The sequence below is a fragment of the Vombatus ursinus genome, unplaced genomic scaffold (genome assembly GCF_900497805.2).
Source record: "Vombatus ursinus unplaced genomic scaffold, bare-nosed wombat genome assembly UNPS02000582.1, whole genome shotgun sequence".
Classification (NCBI taxonomy): Eukaryota; Metazoa; Chordata; class Mammalia; order Diprotodontia; family Vombatidae; genus Vombatus; species Vombatus ursinus.
Genome location: NW_020940360.1, coordinates 9,451,661 through 9,460,235, shown reverse-complemented (window position 1 = coordinate 9,460,235; position 8,575 = coordinate 9,451,661).

Genomic DNA, 8,575 nt, shown 5'->3' with positions numbered 1-8,575 from the left:
TGGGGTGGCACCAAGGAAAAGAGGGTTGGGAGTACAGTAGCAGTATATGACCATGGGTCAAGGGTCTCAATTCAAGTTATTAGGTTAAAGGGATGAGGGCATTATTTAGGACTTTGATTATGACTCCCTGTGGAGGGCTCAGATATCCCCATTGATATCTTCTTTATAAAATATATTTTATTGATTTCTTTTGGTTTTCTATTGCCTGGATTTTCCCCTGCATCCCTCCCTGTGAGGGACTGTCTGATGTTGACTGCTGCCAGGTGAAGATTGTGGCAAGATGGGGGTAGGATCTGGGCATTAGGAAATAACGCTCCCGAGACAGGGGCTGTGGTAGGGGGAATTATGGTGAACTGGGATGGGCTGGATACGGAGAAGCCCTGAGGCAGTGGGCAGTGCTATGTGAGATAGCTGGGGAAGGATCAGGATACAAGGAAGTAGCCGGAGCATGTGCTCCTGAGGCAGGGGGCTGTGCCACGTGGGAGTGGGACGGCAGAGGATGAGTTCCCTTTGCTTAGTCCCCTCCCTATATGCAACATCAACCCCAGATGCCTCCTTCCTGTGTCCTTCCTGACTTCCTGGGTCACGTACCTTCCCTTTGTGTAGCACTGACCCCAGACGCCTCCTTCCAGTATCTGGGCCTGACTCCCTAGGTCACGTACTCTTTGTCTATGTACTAATCCCAGACGTCTCCTTCCTGTATCAGGTCCTAGCCTCCTGCGTCACTTCCTCTCCCTTGGTGCGCTAAACTCAGACATCCCCTTCCGGTATCTGACCCTACAATCATTGACTAGTAGGCGGGCTGAGGAGGAGGGGCCAAGTAGGTACTTAAGGAATGATCATGGTTGGATCAGGCGCTCTCTTTGCTCCTGCTCTGTTGCTCTGGCCTTCCTGCTTGACCTTGCTGTGATGGCCTCTGAATAAAGCTCGGGTGTTGGCACCTCCTGATGGCTCATCTCTGTGTGTTTATCTGGGTAGGTACTGAAGACTGGTAAGTATGACTCTGGCAGCCTGCTCCTTATAGGAGGAGAGTGCACGGCGCGGCCAGCACACCTCCCCTTCCTAGTTTTGCTAGGTGAAAAGTAAGAACACCTTCTGGGTCAGATTCCTTTTTGACCTGCCCACACTTGATTGAAAAAGAGTGATTATGACTCAGTGTGAATAATGAAATCTCAGTGTCTTGGGATGATTTGATTGGCTCCAGTTTTGTGCATTGGAGGCAGCCTCTTTTATGGCACCCTCCAGTAAAATGGACCCAACAGACCTTCTGGAGTTCCCAAGAGAGATCCAGAAGATGTATCACCCTGAGGGCACTGTCTTGATATGATGGATTAGGCTAATATATTAGTAAAACTCCCACTACAAAGAAATTACTGTTTCCCTGAATGTGGTCTCAGAGATCAAAACCATGGGGAGGCAGAGGCAGAACTTCTCAAGTCAAAAGATGGCAGGAGACAACAACATTGGTAGAATATCAGGGGTTCTTGGAATTGAGTGCTTGAAGCTCCCCCCCAAAAAAGTAACAGGTGTACCTTGTTGGTGTACATGATTTCAACCATGGTGACACAGAAGAGGGGAGCTTCATGACCAAGTAGTGAGAATTTTTGAAACCCTAGCCTTCTGAAGGAGTGTTTCTTACCAAGGTTTGAACAGGTGGCCTTTGACCTCTGCTACTACTGTGAGTCATACATATTATGCAAGTCCAAGGAGAAGAGGACTTCCAGTCTAGTGAACTTAAATTCATTCATCTTCTAGGAGAAGTCTAGCTCTTAGGATAGTGCCTGAAAACTGGAGACTTGTAACAAATTCTAAAGTGAAGATGATGCCAGAAAGGGACCATGAATCTTGTGTGATGTTTTTCATTTTTATGGGGCAAAATAAAGGCTATACAGTATCCAATACACAATGTTCCCTGGAGTGTCTAAATGGGATTATGTTCTTTACACTCACTGGAGAAATAGGCATGAGCTGTATTTTGCAATTTTTAGTGGAAACCCCAGGTAGGGGCATATTGAACCCCCCTCCAAATGATTATTTAAAGAAACCCACAGGATTGAATGCAGTTTATATAAACACAAGCCTTGGGGTGCTGAGTCATGAGTTATACAGATAAATGAAAAAACGCACACACACACAAATATATTTCTAGGAATGTGTCTGTCCCTTTTTGTGTCCTGATGCCCTTCACAAAGACATTTTTTTTAAAGCCCCAAGCTGAAGAATGTAAACAGACGCAGGAGGGCTTGGCTGTTTAAAGCACTTAAAAGCCAATTTGCCAGGCAGCTATTTATCAGTGTCCTTCATCTACAAGGCCCCCAATAGACTCTCTGTAGGAACTCAGACAACTATTTTGTTCATATTTAGGGATAAAATGGTAGGGAAGGCTTCAGTGCCGTCTTCTCAAGCGGAGTGCAATAACAACGAGAAGGAGGGAACTCTCCAAATGCAGAATAGCATTTGGGCTCCCAGAATTGTTTCTGGAGCTTCTCATTGGGGTTCCAGAGGAGTGGAGTCAGGGTTCTAGTAGAAACAATGCTATGAATAAAAATTATCTGTTGTCTTTTAATCTACTCAAGACACTCTTCTCATTCTTTCTAATCCAGACACATTGCCCAATGTACCTCCTTCTTGAGACTTTTTACTTTGGCTTAGGTTGTCATCATGGCCACACTATATATGTGGTAGTCATGCTACCAATATCAGATAATAGAGTATCTCTCCCAGTTAAAATATCAACACTGCCACATGGAACTTTGAAGGCAGAGAACATTCCACCTAGATAAAGACAGTAGGACAGTTACATTACTAATATCTTGAAATAGTGTATGGGAAAGCACCCCCAAGTAGCTCCCCACCAGAAAAACAAAAACAATACCTCATTTGCTCTCAAGGCTTAAAGAGAAATGAGAAAGAGGCAGCCTTGCCTCCTACCTCCATTTCTGTATTCTGAGGTCATACACAGACATACATTAATGACCACATTCTGAATTCCTGTCACTATCCAGCTTCTTGCTGAGGTATACTGTGTCAGGGATGCTGTGGGGGAAGGAGAAAGGACAAAGAGGCATGAAATGAAAGACTTTTCTTTCTACTCATATGCCATGATAACTGTTTTTGGTACACTACATAAAGTCAGCAGATATTAAAGGGGTCTTATCCTGTGATTCACAGAAAGTCATCTTTCCTCCTTAATCACTTTACTTAAGTGACTCCTTTTTAGATTGTCCTTCTGGTGATAAAGAAATCAAAAGCTGTAATTCTTAATTAAGCAGTAGGCCTCATCTTGGGAAGGCAGCAGAGTGGTTTCAGTAATTTAGAATGTTATTTAAACTTAGAATGTTCCTATATTTGAATTGCTTTTTAGAAGTGTGCTTATTAACACATTTAAGCTATGGTAGGAAGTTAACTACAGCAGCCTCATCTTTGATGACTCTTTTCTCTAATTTGCATCCTTATCTGTTTTTTTTTCTATGAAATGGTGTTAATTGATAGTTTTTCTTCTCTTGGCATGTCTAACAGTTTCCAGTGAACTTGACTCTTTGCAGGAAGCTGACTAGTCTAAATTCCAGCCTCAGGTAATATTACATGTAATATTGCAATAAAAGCTTATTTTTCACAAACATGGTATTATATAATTTTGAAAGACTTAAGAAAATTATGATCAACAATGTCCAGCTATGATTCCAGAGGGTTTATAATGAACCATGCTTCTCACTTTCTGAGAAGATGAACTCAAGGTGTATCGTGAGATATGGATTTTTGGACAGTGCCAATGCAAGAATTTGCTTGACTGTACATGTTTATTACAGGCAATTTGTTTTTATTTTTTCCATGGAGGGGGAAGGAGGAGGGAGAGAAAATGTATTTTTTCTAACTGAAAAAATTTAAATTAAAAATCAGTATTATGGATTTTTTTCCCATAATGCTGGGCACACTACTATGTGGCAGACACACCACCAGCAGTAGATAACAGAATACCTTCATGCAGGTAAAATGTCAATTTCCAAGTGGCCCTAGAAGAAGAAGACTAAGGATAGTACTTTAGACCCCTTATGGGGCATTGTAGAGCAGGCAAGCATGTTAGGATCTACTTTGTCAGTTTTCAAATTATATCACATAGGAACCAGCCTGGTTTGCCAATAAGCTCGGCTTCCCTGCTTCCAGATGTTTCTGGATTCTTATCTAGAACTCTACTTTCAGCTGACAGAACAATAAGAATTCAAATTTACTTGAGCCTGCAATGCCAATTATAAGCTTTCAGTTTTACTCTTTTTCAGTGGGTAAAAAAATTTGATAGGGATAAAACCTTTCAACAACTCCAAGTAAAGCTTTCACTCACTGTCAGGTTGTAGTTTCTTTTCTCTTCTGTGATAATCAAAAGTGCAAGTAGACTTCACCATGGAACTAGAAGTTAATGGAACTGGAGAAAAGGAATACATTTGGTGCAAGGAAAAAAAATAAATAAAAGTGTTGAATTTGAAGCCAAGAGACCTGATTCTCAGTTCTACTATTTACTATCTGTGCGACCTTGGAGACAAAATCTCTCTGGGAAGTTTTTTCATCTTGAAAATAATAGCATTGGACAAGAAAACTTTTAGTCCCTTCTAGCTTTCAATCTATGATTCTGTGATTTTAAAATATATTTCTAATCATTTTTTGAATAATGTCTTAGGATTTCATTCATTCAATTAACAATTATCAAGTGCTCACTATAGTCAGTATGCAACATGCTAGATATTAAAGGGTTTACAAATATGAACTGGACACAGTTCCTGGCTCCAAGAAGCTTACAGTCTAGTTGAGGTCTCCAAGTGTTGCCTGTGGGGCTCTGAGACCAAGTATCAAGCCTGGAGGCATGATTAGAATTTCTTTATAATCTATTAATGGACTATTTGGGGCTATGGACTTAGTAAGGTCTAGAGATGAAGGTACTCAGTCTTGATTAAGGCAAAGACCTGGACAAGGTAAGCATGAGAATGGAATCATGTAGCTATAGAAAGATAATACAAAGAGAATTTATGATAGTATCATATCTGTTGACTTTCATGATGCTTTTCTAATGCATGAAAATCTTCACTACTTCCCCATTTCCTACTGAATAAATATACAGTTCTTTTCTTAGCTTAGCCTTGAAGTTCTTCCATTATCTGACTACAACCTACATTTCTAGACTTTTCTACCATTATTCCTCCCAATTTAATTTGTGCTAGAACAAAAATGGGGTATTGACCATCCTTTTTCTGCCTACATACTCACTAATCCTAGAATAACCTCTACCCACTGCTGTCTTCTAACAACCTACCCATTCTTCAAGGCCCAGCTCAAATGCCATCTCCTCTGTGATGCTGTCCTTTTCATACCTAGGGGAAAGTGATTACTCCTTTAACTGATCTTCTTGTAATATATACTCATCTTCTTGAATTGAGTTTTGAATTCTATTTTGCAATATTTATCTTTGTAGGGGGAGCTATATCTTATTTCCATTGGCATACAGGTATGCTTCTCTTCCTCTATCCCAACACTTAAAATGATGCATAGCACATTTTTAGGCATTTAATAAATGTTTGCTTAATAAATGAGCATATGTATGATGGGTTAGCTATACCCTAGGGAAGAACTGAAGTATGCAAGAATAGTACTGAGTCAACCCACTGCGAAACAAGAATTCCATTTCAGAATAATTTTCAATCATTGAACACATTATAGTGCTGACCCCAGATCCTGACTTTCATTGCAATCAAAGAGAGGAACAAAAAAAAAAGGCCAGTTTACAGCTGGTAGATAATTTGCTCCCATCAATATTTTCTTTCTAAAAAAGGATTTTATGAAAAGAAATCATACAAATATCATTTGTGGAACACATTAAAGACTACTGAGAGAAAAGAATTGACTTTAGAGAAAAAGACCTGAATTCAAAAGCTTGGGAGTATAGATTCTTACCCTTAAAAAAAAATGCTTAAATTCTGCATTAGAACCACTTTATGTGAGAAATGTTATACCTGACCAGAATTCACTTCTGCGGGGTACAGGACCTGCTGGGTAAAATAGTCTCCATTTCATAGGCACCGGGTCATTAGAAGTCAGTTTCAGTAGTGACTATTGCTTTCTATCCACAGAGGTGTGAAATGTGACAATTTTAAATGTTAAAAAAGTCAAACCTTCCTTTTTGATAATAAAGAATATCTACAACACTTATTAAATGTATAAATAACTTCAAATTATTTTCAGATATTACCTTGCACTCTTGTCTTTGAGAAAAAGAAGTATCCAGGGCACTCTTTGAATAATTTAATATTTTCCTTTTGTTGTTAGACTCGCTTGAATAAAAACAAAGTTTTTACTTGTTTAACTTACTCAGATTTCCCCCTTTCCAGGGAAAATATAAAATACAGGCTGAAGTTTAAACATACACTAGGGACCGAAGTCATTTTAGGGGATTCAATTCAAATAAAATGACAACTTTAATATTTCACATGACTAGATACTAATTCTTCACAAAGTATCTACTCAGACAGGAAATTCTTAGCAAAACTAAAATCACTATAGGCGTTGACCTCCATAGGGCAGCAAGGTAGTGTAGTAGATAGAGTGCCAGACCTGAAGTCAGGAAGACTCATTTTTCTGAGTTCAAATCTGGCCTCAGACACTTACTGGCTGGGTGAATCTGAGCAAGTCACTTAACCCTGTTTGCCTCAGTTTCCTCATCTGTAAAATGAGCTGAAGAAGGAAATGGCAAACCACTCCACTATCTTTGCCAAGAAAGCCCCAAATGGGGTCACAAGGAGTTGAACAGTGCTGATCTGAAGCTGCATAGCAAATATTTATTTAATAAAACTCTAGCTCTACACAATTATAATAATTTGGCTACTAACTTTTAAAAATGTTTTTCCTTGAATTATTAATATTCATTATTTCTAATGAGGTGAAGGGGGAGCAAAGAAAAATTAGAAGTTCATAACTTGGAATCCACAGGTTCATTGATATATTTTGGGAATCTAGGGACTTATATGAGAAAAAAAGTTCATATTTATTTTACTCAGACTCTTACTGAATTTAGCATTTACTTCAATTATGAATGAAGGCAGCAAATATTATTTGGAGAAGGGGCCCAGAGGCTTTATCAGATTGCCAAAGAGGTCCATGTCATAAAAAGCACTAAAAACCCCTAGTATTGCTACATAAGACAAAACAATGGGTCATTAAAACCTTTGCATTTAGTTTTGAATTGCCTTTCTATAGCTACTTTTACATGTAAATATGTTTGCTGTTCTAGTTCTCTTCCACCAAAACAGGTAGCCACACTAAGGCCTGATCCAGAAAAAGATGTCCTGGTTCCACATCATGATCTTCGGATTAGAATTTATAAAACTTCATTTCTTTCTGAAGATAGACAGAATCCTGTGCAAAGCTCCCCCCCTAAGAAGAGTTGTGCTCTGTCAAAGCTGGAAATCAAGTGGTTTGGTTTCAGACATCTTCCCTGCTGGGCTCTAAGCAACATACAAAGTAAGAATGCATAGACAGGGGCTGAGGTATTCTGGGAAGGAAATTTAATGGCATATGTGCAGTCCTTGACTGTGAAGATAATTTGTCATGTCAAAGCCAAAAGGAAAACAGTACTCCATACAGCATTTAAGAATTGACTGTTTTATTGATTAAAAAATATACATACATACACATTTTGTATATATAATCCTCAAGCTGCTAATACCAAATGATGTGTACATGCAACAACTGAAATGGTTTTAGAGAGAAGGGTTCAAATGAGCTGGCCACAAACACCCTAGGCCCATTTGGACAGGTGGTCAGTGAGGAAAGTGAATTGTTCATGAGAAAGTATATACAAATAGTGAGGAATGGAAGATGAAAGAGTGGAGTGGCTACCACATAGGTTTAGAGGCTTCCTTTAACACCACACCTTCCTAGGAGCCTTTGCTAATGTCAACTCTCTGAAACCCTTCTCCAGTCAACTGAAGCGTTACCACTTGGCTGGTAGCATCTCTTGAGGTACCTTCATCCCAGAATTCTAATTAGAATCCACTAACTTCTCCATAGTTAGTCCTTCCCCTGTGATAATCCCTATGATTCAGTCACTGTCTGCCAATATAAAAAACTCTTTTCCTCCTCCAATTGGTAAGTGGTCAAGGGAAATGAAAAGGCAGTTTTCAGAGGAAGAAATCAAAGTCTTCAATAGTCATATGAAAAAATGCTCTACATCATCATTAATTAGAGAAAGCATATTAAAACAACTCTTATGTACCACCTTCTACCCACCAAATTGTCTAAAATGATCAAAAAGGAAATTGACAAATGCTGGAGGGAATGTGGGAAAATGCATTGTTGGTGGAGCTGTGAACTAGTTCAACCATTTTAAGAGTAATTTGTAATTATGTCCCCCCAAAAATATAAAACTACTTATTGTCTCTGGCAATGTTAGATCTATACCCCAAAGAGACCAAACAAAAAGGAAAATATACAACCCCATATGTAAAAAAATGTTTATAGCAGTTCTTTGATGGCAAATAATTGGAACTGAAGGAATGCCCCTCAGTTGGGAAATAACATCGTCCTTAAAAAA